General features: G+C 41.6%; 2 pseudogenes; one reads left to right on the top strand and one right to left on the bottom strand.

Moving 5' to 3' along the window:
* Window positions 1–684: 684 nt before the first annotated feature.
* LOC147425529 (uncharacterized) lies at window positions 685–3769 on the bottom strand (annotated as a pseudogene).
* A 133-nt stretch (window positions 3770–3902) lies between these two features.
* LOC147425530 (uncharacterized) lies at window positions 3903–6296 on the top strand (annotated as a pseudogene).
* The last annotated feature ends 5414 nt before the right edge of the window (window positions 6297–11710 follow it).

Below are 11710 nucleotides of genomic sequence, written 5' to 3' on the forward strand. Positions count from 1 at the left end.
GTGCAGGCAGAGGTAGAGAGAGTCTTCTCCCTAGAGACACAGGCAGAGATGACGGACATGGAGTTCTTTGATATGCTCATGCTAGAGGCTAATGAGTTGGTGCCAAGATGCACAGTTCCGCCTATGGGTGAGGGGGACTTAGCCATCCGAGTGTCGATGTTGACACATCCATACATGATGGATAATCTTGATGATAAAGTACATGAAAATAGCGCAAGGGAGGTGAGTACAATGAAATTTACATAGATTTCTCAGCTTCGGACGTCTCATGTAGAACCTACTAGTGTCGAGAGAAATCCAAAAGCTGTAGTGGGAGCATTTGCAACAGGGATTGTCAGTTGTACGATGACTGACACTAGCATGATGCATAGTGGAGTTTTGCAGACCATACAGAGTAGAGTAGTCTACGGGATTTACATGCAAGCTCTAGCATTGATACACACGCTCGCCTATCCCTAGAGCCGATACGGCTGCATGAAGATTGACTGAGCGAGCCTAAATGTAGTGTTAAGTACCTCAATATTTGTAGAGTACTTACTACCCCTGCATTAAGCAAACCGAGCATCATGAACATTAGCAAAACGTTTTACAATATGTACACGAAAAAAAACACACAAATTTTTGATGAGAAGATCATAGAACGAGTGATTTCGAGCAAAACTTGAACATACCTAAGTCATTGTGTCAGACAGTAATCGGGGTCACCGAGCAAAGTATGGAGGAAGCATCAAACACGTAGGATAGTCACTGCCAGTTAAGCTCTTCAGAATAAGGTGTGCAAACCAGTATGCAAGTTTTCTTCAAAATATCTTTCTCACTATAAACACTCGAAATACCTTCATCTTTGAATTGATTTCTCTTCAAAACCACCCATAACTCTTTGTCTTGTCCAACAAGCATGCATGAGAAAGTACATTATTCGGCATCACAAATGGAAGACATCCTAAAGACATCCATTAATTGTTGGAATCCTCGTATGCCATCAATTCATGCGTCCACTCTTTTATAGCCACAAGGCGTCCCATCACCACAGCCACTCTCCCCCTGGCGGAGCACGAGTTAAAAACATTATGAGGCCATAATTCTGGCATTCTGACTTTCAGGGTCCCATATTTCCCCCGAATATATTCAGTCTCTTCTGCTTTTGCCCCTAATCACATACAGCCGACCATTCCTCACAACCGCTGCCGCATGTCCCCGGAAAAGATGCTTATCAGGGAGGCTCTCCCACACCGACATGTGAGTGCAGTCCAACCTTTCAACACTCTTGAGAGCTTTCAGATTGTTGAACGGCAATTGCCCCAGCTCTCCCCGACAGAATGAGTGATAAAACCACCAACGCATATACATAGCCATCAAGCAAGGTCGAGGCAAAGTATTCACGATTGGTGAGCATCAGCGGAGCAAATGTGGGGTGGCTGTGATCGCGAAACAGATCGACATGGCCGAGTTCATCCCCATCCTCATGGAGAAGGACCACCTCATGTAGAGAGGCGGTGGCAATGGGTGATACAGGATCATGCAGAGGCAAAGAGGGCAGATATGTGATAGGGAAATAGCGGATGTAGAGTGGATTGATAATCCACCATGAGTAAGTATTCCGAGGTTCATTAAAAAAGCGCGGGAAATTGAAGTAGAGAGGAAGCTTACTTTTGAGGTTGCAGAACGAGGAGAGAACCTGAGACTCGATGGCGCGTTTCCAGAGGCCCACAAGGTGTACCCAATTCCTATTGGATGGCCTTGGAGGTGGACCAATGAGAATTAGGCTAGAGTAAATCTAGTTTAATTAATTTAAAAACACTTAATAACAAAACCAATGAGAATTAAGTCCTCTAGAAGACTATTGGACAATCTCCCAAGGGGTCCGATGAGCATTCAGCAGCCCAATGGCTTGCTTGATTCCTATTGGCCAGGAGGCAAAGGGGTCCAATGAGAGTTTAGTTTAATTATTAAATTACCTAAATCTCTCACAAAAGGGGAAAGGGGGACACATGTCAGAAGGATATCACTTATGCTGCTTAATAGTCATTGGCTTGACCTGGGGAGGTCCAATGAGGGTAGAGCAAGAGCAAATAGCAAGAGGGCTCGCCCAAGAGAGAGAGAGGGGGCTGATTTTTGCAAGGAATTATCACACACACACACACTCTCACACAGTCTATGGAGAAGAAAAGAAGACTATCTCTTCCCAAGCTTTAATGGAGAGCTCATCACCTACTCCAAGCTTGTGAGATAGAAGCCTACATCGACACACTCTTGGCATGTGGATGCAAATCCAACCAAGAGCCAAACTTAAATGCATGCTCATCACCTCTACCATGCTAATTACTAAGCTAAGCTATGCTAATATGAGTGATTATGTGAGTAGATGTACATCTTTCTCGTAAGATACTCCTTCTTCCTCTCAATCTACTCTCATACCCTGCTAGCTCTCACCATCTTCAAAGGTGTGTGAGGTCTTGGGTCTGAGACCGGGGATAATTAATGTTGTGTTTGCTAAGTGTTTTTCTTAGTGCATGAAGCTTTCATCTTCATTACACTAGCTAGTCTTGAAGGAACACAAAGAATTGTATTGTACAATGTCTCTCTTGATGGGAGAAACCATAATACAAAGCCTTTTGGAGGGGGGACCGGCTCCATGCAAATCCGGTCCTCAACTGTTGTCAATAACTTAATTTCTCTCTCTTTTGAAAGTATTGTTCATGCTAGCTAGCTAGGTGTTATGCTTTTTGTTGCTCTCTCCACCCAAGAACTCTTGTAATTCTCATTAGGAATCTATTCTAATGAAATGCCCACTATGTTCATGCTAATTTCCGCTACACACAAGTTTTTAGGCCATTAAATGTTACATGTAACCCTTGTCGTTAGTAGTTGAACTTTTCTTGTTAGCCAATAGCTATCTCTGCCCATAGAGGACTTTGTAAGCATGCGAAAAACTTCTAAGGAGTGGCTTATGTGCCGGTTTCATCATGCTCATGCGTAATTCGCAACGGTCTTGGGGAAGGCTCTTGTATCGAATAAGAGGAGCTCACAATTGTGAGATTTCTACACTGGTACAAGAATCCAAGGACTGATCTTTCAAGCTTCATGCACTCTTGTTTTCTTTTTAACAAAGTAGCATGTTGTGTTCCTGTAAGTTGGGCCACAGGGTGTCAAATCCAATTACCTCTTCATGTGTTGCAATCTCCTGTGATACCTATTCTAACTACAACATTCTACCGCAAGGATTTCTCTTCTGCAAGAGCCAGTTATATATACACATTAAAAACACAAGATTCATAATTAATTACATACTGCCAAAGAAATCGAGAAGCTTTGTCTTGTGTGCCTCTGGAGGCGCCGGGTTGCTGGTGGAAAATTTTGTGGGTGCCTTTGTGCAAGGGAATTTTTCCTGAGAGCTGTATTCAAAACTCAAGAGGAATGTGTTGCCCTCTAGCTACATGAGTCGAAGAAAACCTTAGCATGCAAGAAGGGGGTTGGGAGCAAACTGAAGAGCAATGTGGACAAGCACAAAAGGGCCTCTTTTGCCCAAGAGCCCATCAATCAATTACGGAAATTGTGTTCATTGTAGCTGCCCAGAGAGAAGTTGAAAATGTGTCGGTCGTAACGTATGTTTGTTATCTAAACAAGTGGACTCTATTGGGAACCCCGTTGAAAGAACTTGTATTCAGAAATGTTGCCCAATTCCGTGTTACATTGCAGAAAGACAGAGCTTTTTGAATTGATTGCTGCCATCTGACTCACAGAAAATGAAGCCTTCAAAAAGACCCATGCCAGTTGTGAGGCCAAGAATCCCTAGCACACTACTTGCTACCTGCTAGAATCTTTCTCTGGTTTATTTTATGATTCATAGTAGCGAGGTCCCTCTTTTGGTTTATCTGGTGTGTAATGTCGGCAACACTGATATGTACCTCGTTGGACCCCAAGGTGAAACGATAGTTCTTCTCAGCAATCAAAAGCATGACCTTTGCAAAAGAAGATGAATAACAGGTCCCCCTTTTGGTTTACCTGGTCTTTAATGTCCATATCATTGCTATCTACCTCGCTACACTCCAAGGTGAAATGATAGTTGTTCCCAGTAATTGGATAGCCGAGCTTTGTCTTCGCTTAATTGCCTTGTACCTTCTTCGTTGTTGTAACCCATGGTATTTTTGCTTTCCATCTAATGTGTGCACTTATTTTTACGTTGTTTGTTGTTGTTACAGCAGCAGGGAGTGTTGCGTGAGTTAGATTACATTAGTATGGGCAAGGCACACAAATGCCTGAAGACAATAAAAACCCATTTGCAAACTCCTGTGCCAATAAAAGGCTACTAGTTACTTGACTTAGGCGAGTGCAAAGTGTGATGTGTGTGCATGTTTCTTTGATGATGTCCTAGTGCACAATGGGGAAAGTAGTAATGAAACCAATATTCTACACATTGTACTTGTAAGGTACCATGTGCACTCTATCGATTTCTTTTCGTGATGTTTTCTTGACGGATTGCAGGTATAACAATTAAATTGCAAGAGGACCTGGATAACACCCGCAACATGGAGGTGGATGGTAAGCAGGTTTGGTTATTTTTACCGTACAGTGTCTTGGTTTTCTATGCCTTGTTGGTAGACCAGGTGGAACGGGTGAGTCGCCTTCTCATTTTTGTAGAGTCAATGAGGAAGCAGTCGGGCCTGCAGTTGCAGTTGCAAGCTAAGAAAGCCATGGCATGGTGGATATATCCGAGTCCTCAGCTATTAGTCCTTCTAAAACTCAAAAATGTGTGACAATTACTGACGAAGGGTTGATCGACAAATCAAAGGGACTCCCAAAAAGTTAGCTTCAAAGTAGGCTCTTGACCTACTAAAGCACTTTGACATTTTCTAGTAATCGGTTTGCATTTTCTGGTAACGAGTTTGTATTTTGACTGCGTTTCTGAGCATGTATACGTTTGTAGGTCCTCTGTTGGCAACAAATAGTGTAACATCGAATCTGCTTTCACAACGCGAGCATTCCTTTTTAAACAAGGCTACTCCGCAATATTGGGAACGACCAATTCTAATCCCAAAAGTGGAGAACACAGAGCCTAGCTCAGATGAAGTGCGCAAAACAAGCAGCGTTCCGCTTTTGAGCATCACTAACCTATCGAAAATTACTCCCAGGTTTGCAATCGAAGGAAAAGTCCTAAACAAATACGGAACCTACAAGATCATGAGTGACCCTAAATTTCCAATGTACTTTAAAGTAGAAATTGTGGATAAACATAGCTCTGATACTATCATAGTTGTTGTCAGCTCGTTGTTGATCAATCGGTTTATTGAGAAACTATCGATAGGTACCTTTGCCCGAGTAGAGGGAGCAACAATCAGAAGGAAAAACAAAAGCGACAGCGGAAGCTTTGGTCTATCCTTGTATGTTGACTCCACGACAATTGTCCACTCTGCAGCACCAATTCCTATTTGCTCGAGCTTCTCCCCCCAAAGCACGATTCAACAGTCCCTAAATGAAGTTGCGAACAGAGTTGCTAGAGGTAGTAAATTCTGTTTCTTCACTGTTGATTTTGTCATAGTCCACAATGAAAACTTAGAAATGAAGTCTGGGAGTACTCATGGAGAGCTGATAGTGGGCGGATGGGCCAACTCCTACTGATCGAGCAACAGTATATAAATTTTTCCCACTATTCATATGCTTCTTCTTAAGTTCTCTTCTTTTGTTTTTCTCATGTGCACACTTGCGTGTAGCTCACATTTTCCACATATTGCAAGGATGAGTACAACAATTTCTTGAAGAAAATCGATTCTGGGAAATTAGTGATGCGCGTGACATGTAATGTAGGGGCTTTTATGGGCCATGAAGACACTCTGTCTGTGATGGACTTGAGTGTCCTTGTTCCCGTTTATAGCAAGAGAATGCACATAGAACTCACGAGGGCTTTTGAGGGACAAGTAAGAAGATTTGGATATGGAAAAGAGGTGAGTATGTTGTTCCTACAGTCATGCTCACCTACTTTGTCTGCTTGTCTATTCGTAAGTTTGAAAGTGGTGCTTGGCCTTGTAGGTAAGTAGCTTAGTTTTGTGAACGTGAATAGTGTTCTTATAGCGAGAGTGTGTCGTACCTGCAAATCCAACAAGGTGCACCGAGTCGCATCTGGAGACCAATGTGTTGTATGAAATAAGAAACTATCGTCTTGGAGGTTCCAAAGTTGCAAGACCAAATATAGCTGTTCAATGACATTGTGGTGCATGTGCAACTGGTTGGGGACATTGTCGACCGCGTGCTGCATTTGGACAAGTCTTTCCACCAGCTATATGCAGAGAGTGTTTTAAACACAAGGGAGGTTCTTGCTTGCGCTTCCTATGCATGCACCTTTACTGTGCACATGGAAGTCCATGTAATCGCCTACAACCAGAGAAAGGCCTAAACTGTTTTTGGTTGTACAGTGCGTGTGCATGGTTGCATCAGTGTGTGTCTTAGGCCAAGGCACTTTTTACTCTTTGTAGGAGAGGGTTTTCCCCCTTGCGATCAAGCTTGTGCAATGAAATTTTTTTTCTCTCATACATCAACTCTATATTTTGCCAACCGCTACTTGCTTGCATTGTTGTGTGACAGTTAAAATCAATGTTTGTAATTCTCTCCTCGTCATGTTTGCATCCCAAAACCTGCACTTCGTCTTGATTATTCTTGCAAAACTGTCTGAGGTATCTATTTACATGACCCCCCCTGGTCCAGATAGTGGTTTTGCAAAAATTTTCCAAACAACCTTTGAGAGCATGGCATGGATATAGCTAGCTGCTTTTAAAGCTTGTGCAAGCAATGAAAGTTTCTTTAAGGTAAGCTTCAGGGCTCGCTACCTTTTCTTGAGTGGCACCTTCAAAACAGCCTTTGTCTGTGTGTTGAAATGCTTGCAACACCTTCTCAAAATGAATAGTCACATTTTGAGGTAAGCTTCACTGCTCGTAGAAAATCTAGAACTGCTGCTCGTTCTTGCCTTTTTTGCACTTTTCTTTTGAGGATCTATATGAAGGAACTTGATTGTTCGGTGTGAGTTTAAATGTTCAAGATCTCTCTGGGCTAACTTAGTGGCTATTCCATAGATGTAGGATCATTGTTGCTTGATTTTGTGTTGTTTGCTAGCACTGTGTTGTCTGTAAATGGATTGCCCATCCTTTTTTTCTGGTTATAGTAAAATTGTCAACTTATTTACACCTATCACATCTTGCTTTAAATGGATCAATTAGTTATCAAAATCTATGGTGTCTCATGAAATTGATAGTGTAATTTGTTTGTCGACTTCATGTTATTATCCTATTGTGATAACCTGCTTAGTTACGAGATTTGTAGAAGAAGATTTTCGCTTTTGGAATGATAAGGTATTGCAATTGGGCTGGGAATGATCATTCAAGGATATTTGGAAATACGAAGTTATTAGTGAGCTTGACAAAGATTGGATAGTTATCAATCAAAATAGAAACTTGGATTTTATCACCAAAAGATGTCCAAACATCAAAGATGGTCTTTAGTGAATTTGTTTTTAACAAGGGAATGCTTGTTGCCTTTAGGCTGTTCTAGCTGAATAAATGTGGTGATTTCTCATTCTTATGTTGGCAATGAATTTGCTTCATGTTGTTGCCTTTGTTCCAGTGATTGATCATGTTTTTTCCTCGACTTTCACAAGTCTAGGGATTGATTTGGCATTGAGATACCTGCAATTTTTGTGTCGAAGGAGGCTGTCTATGTCTTGTCATAGTTTGTGAATGAAAAAGATGTCAATCTCTACATGCTTCCTGTCCTTGAGACTAGTGCTTGGTCAATGTTGACTGTCTCATCGATCTCGCTGCTTACATTTTCTATCGTTCTATCTACCTTTTTTGTTTGTGTGACTTTATGTAACGTTTTCCAATTACCTTCAATCCACACATAAGTAATGTTGGGGGTCACTTCTCGTACATAGGTTGGTACCCTCAGTACCAACGTCCAGTACTTGCAGTATCATCAGCTTCCACGATGTTTTTTAATCACTGTTTCCAATCATGCCCAACAGATCAATTGTTTTCAGCCAACAATGGAAGATCTATATCGCCGTCGATTTTCAGCCCTAGCATTCTTTGGAACTTGTAGATTTCATGCATAGTCCCAACATTTTTAGATTCAGCCTTCAAATCAACTAGCATTTTCTAGTTTTCAGTCTGCCATCGGCATGGGCGACAACAGAGAAAACCATAGGCTTTTCGTGGTTGTAGATCCCATTCATGGTCCCTAGAGTTTTTTATTTTCAGTCCTTAGCCTTATCGATCCAAGAATCTGCAGTAAGATCCAGTTAGCACTTCAACGCTTAGAGCCATTGTGTAAGAATTTGTGCAATGTGAAGCAAATACCTCTCTGGCGATAGAGAGAGGAGCTTTGAGACCCCGTTTGGTGTTAGTTTTCTCTGTCTCTCTCTCTCTCTCTAAACGTTCAATCACAATATCATTGTCTCTTTTGTCTAGTCTTTATAGATATCTCATGAAGTAAAGAGAACCTTGTGCACACACAAAGCACTGAATCTGAGCATTCACCATCACCCGCTTCCATTGCACATTGCATTGCAAAGGTGCAAGAAGTCAACTATAAGTGAAAGAAGGGGGAGTGACCTAGCAGTTGGTTTGCAGCACACACGCACACACATACACATACATGGAAATGCCACACCATACCTGTAGTTGTATCTCCTGCTTACAGATGTGGAGAAATAGAGGGAGAAACACAACACCTCGTGCGGCACAAAGAGACAAAGCTTGCATGCCCCCAAGTAGCCCTTCACGCATGCTACCACTAAGGCTCCTATGTTTAGCAATTGCTGAGGAAGCTCGTTTCTCGAAACCCAGGTGCCAATCGAATCTAAAACAAGAAAACAATCGACAAAGGGAGAAAGAGAAATTGCTGAGGCATCTCGGTACCTTGGTTCTGTTTATTTGACAACACACACACGAGTTTGAGAGTCAGGTTATTTTTTTTAAAATATGTTTCTCTTGCAATTTTAATGCAAGCTTTTTCTTGACTAGCACCTTCAAAACAGCCTTCACCTGTGCATTGACATATTTGCGACACCTTCTTGAAATGAAGACTCATATTTTGAGGTGGGCCTCAGGGCTCGCTGCCTTTTCTTGACCGGTCTCTTTAAAACAGCCTTTGCCTGTGTAGTCAAATGCTTGCAACACCTTCTAGATGTTTGTTTGGATAAACAATTTGAACTGTAAAGTTGTAGACAATGGAAAACACCAACAATTTTATATAGTCACAGTATTTTTGTAAGCATGGTACATGCTCATCATCGGGGAGCATGTAATTTTTGCCCTTGCCTTAGACCATTGTGAAGTGGCCAGATTATTTCTTACCCATTGGCACCTATTTATGCCTATAGAAGATTGTGCGTACTCATGGAAAACTTGGTTTTGTGCTGGTTCCACTAGATCTGTATAGAATGTAGCACCAACAAAAGAGGATGATCTAAATTCCTAGCTGTCAGAAAAGGAAGAATGTCTCATTTGTATAGATTCAAAAAGCGTGTTGCCTTGAAAGAAATCATATTGTATTGACAACTAAAAAATTGTTTGGTTATTGTACTTGCCGTAATTTCCAATTGCCGAGAGTTGTGAGGCCAATTACCTCCAACACGCAGCCTACTGCTTGCTGGTATCTTTCTGTGGTGTGCTCTAAGCTTGCTTTAGGATTCATAGTGACGCTCTAGATTCAAAATGGCTGTCACAAAACATACATCCATGTTTAATTGAGAGCATGCAAACTCGCTTTGAGCGTGTGCTCTGACTGCAGATGAAAGCGCTACAAAAAATGTTAAATAATTCACTGCATGGACTGCACATGCACAATGTGAGTTGCTGAAATTGTCATTGTAGATATTAGTCAAATCAAGCACTTGTCAGATTGAGGATGACCAACCCAGGCACCTAATTTTTTTATGTCTCTCTTGAGACTGTTACCGTTGCTTGCTAACGTTTTTCTAGTGACCAAATTTTGTGAAATATTAGAAAATGAGTTCTCTCTACATTCTTCTGCATGCACTTGGTGTTTATTTCATTTGCATTGATGTTGTCCATTCGAACTTGGATTGGCTGCCGCACCCCGCACCCACACCAATGGTTCCAGTGTCAATGCTATGTTACCATATACATGTGGTGGTAGTGATGTGTGTGAACACACTTAGGACCACCGTGGCATTTTTTCCCTCACTAGGAGTTTTTTTCGCCCGTGCATTGTATATGCGCCCATGACTCTAGGGATAACTCATCTTTCCATTGCACATCTAAGTAATATACTCTCTGTTGTGTGTCTTGAGCTTCCTTCATCTTCTCCAAGCTGTGTGTGTTTTCTTGCAACCCTAATTCTGACAATTGGTATCAGAGAAGGTTGTGTCCTCCCGGGCTTAGTCGCCATCAGCTCTAGCACACGTGTGCTCACTTTCTTTGATTTTTGTGAGATTTGGCGAGCATTCGCAGGTTAACAAATATTTTGGGAGAATTTGTAGAGCTTGGTCTACTCAGATTTTTTATTTGGACTCATTTCGGCCTCCATTTTCACTACAGACAGTACTACGTAGGCAATTTTGTCATTTTGTGCAAAATTTTTGTCAGTGCCATTTTTTGCATAACAAGTCCCTTACAGTCTTCTACGGTTTTTGCCATATAGCATGTTTTGTTCCCACTCTGTTTCTCCTCTTTTCGGACAATTTTCAAATTACGTGCAGCATTCGCCATAAATGATAACAACACAGACGTGTTCAAGATGTTTGCTATTGAGGATAGGTTGGATGGGGACAATTACCCTATGTGGGGTTACATGATGCAACATGTCCTTGTGTCAAAGGGTGTTTGGAATATTGTGTAGGGCATTGATGCACATCCTGGTTCGGAGGATGTAGGCGATGTTAAGGATGTTGCAGGTTTTGGTGGGAGGGTTACTGCTGCCAGAGCTATTATGCCTATGAAAAGCTTGTTGGGATGTAAAAGATGCATAGGCTCATGCATTGATTGTGTTGTCTGTGAAGCGCACTATTACTCCCACATTTGTTTAGCAAAATCTACAGAACAGGCTTGGGATATTCTAGCTGGTCTTTATGCAAGTCGCAATGAGGCAAAAATTGCATTGATGCGTAAAGATCTAGAGTCGAAGATTATGCATGAGGAAGATGACATGGACACTTTCCTTGCTGGTGTCAAGGATATCAATGAGCAACTTATTTCTACAGGTGAAGTTATTTCAAACAGCTCCCTTGTGCAGATTATTCTTGATGCCTTGCCACTAGTACTTAGAGACTTATGACCCAAGGAAATCTTGAAGTTGTCAAGTTTGATGCATTATGCACATTGTTGTTGCAAGAGTCGCTTTCTAGAAGAAACAGGACTAGACAACATGCAGTTGAACAAGCCTTTATTGTTGCTCAAAGAAAAGGTGGTAACAACAATGTAGCCATGTCTCATGGTTCTTCTACATTGGTAAATGACTTGTTCCTAATGCTTCTGCTGGCAACAATTCATCTAGGAATTTTGGTGATAAGGGCAAAGAGTGTTGGGATGCGAGGTTTTGTTGCATCTCTTGTGTGAACAATTTCTTCCACCTAGAAAAGTGTCATGTGTCAATAACCCATGTGAAGAACCCCTTACAACCCATGTGTAAAGAAAATCCATTTGTGTTTGTGTATAGGCAGCCACATCTTGTGCTCATATGTCAAAAGGCTATCTCTTTT

The sequence above is a fragment of the Adiantum capillus-veneris genome, chromosome 25 (assembly GCF_014529385.1).
Source record: "Adiantum capillus-veneris isolate H3 chromosome 25, ASM1452938v2, whole genome shotgun sequence".
Lineage (NCBI taxonomy): Eukaryota > Viridiplantae > Streptophyta > Polypodiopsida > Polypodiales > Pteridaceae > Adiantum > Adiantum capillus-veneris.